The 709-nt window shown below is 30.2% G+C and overlaps 1 protein-coding gene across 1 annotated transcript in view; it reads right to left on the bottom strand.

Annotated features, from left to right (window-relative positions):
- EMH_0002290 (DNA-directed rna polymerase I largest subunit, putative) overlaps positions 1-709 on the bottom strand; it is a gene marked incomplete at both ends in the record, with an annotated part of 5,254 nt that overhangs the window by 737 nt on the left and 3,808 nt on the right. The window lies entirely within an intron of this gene.

Here is a 709-nt window from a genome sequence, read left to right as displayed (position 1 = left end):
CCGAGAACAGATGGAAAGCCATACAATTCAAAAAAAAAAAAATAAATAAAAAAATAAGAAAAAAAAAGATAAATTGTGATATAAAATTAAATATAAATTTAAATATAAAATATTAAATAAAATATATGCAAAATTAAAAGAGGAAAAAATAAAAAAAATAAAAAAAAGAAAGCAACAACATACAAACAAACAGAATTGATAGAAACAGTAAACAAAATAAACACAAAATAAAAATAAATAAAATTAACAAAAATAAAAAAATAATAATAATTTTAAAAAAAAACAAACGTCTCTCAAACCCTAAACCCTAAACCCTAAACCCTCGCTTACATGTTTCCTTCATCATAATATATCACCAGAACCCTAAACCCCAAACCCTAAACCCTAAACCCCAAACCCTAAACCCTCGCTTACATATTTCCTTTATCATCTTGCACCGCTAGAGCCCTCAACCCTAGCCCCTAACCCCTAAACCCTAAACCCTAAACCCTCCTAAACCCTCGCTTACATATTTCCTTTATCATCCTGCAGAGCTAGAGCGCCGGGGTGTACATGGGGTCCGTTTCGTATCATTTGGCTTAAAGTTGCGGCGTTGAAGTTTGTGGCGGCTTCAGGTATAGAGAGTTTCATTGCAAACTCAAGCGGTACTGCAACCTATAAAAAAAAAAAAAAAAAAAAAAAAAAAAAAAAAAAAAAAAAAAAAAAAAAA

The sequence above is a fragment of the Eimeria mitis genome, genomic scaffold, assembly GCF_000499745.2.
Source record: "Eimeria mitis Houghton genomic scaffold, Emh_scaff184, whole genome shotgun sequence".
NCBI classification, from domain to species: Eukaryota; Apicomplexa; class Conoidasida; order Eucoccidiorida; family Eimeriidae; genus Eimeria; species Eimeria mitis.
Note: the sequence above shows the minus strand (reverse complement) of the source record. Positions and strands in the feature narration are given on the sequence as shown.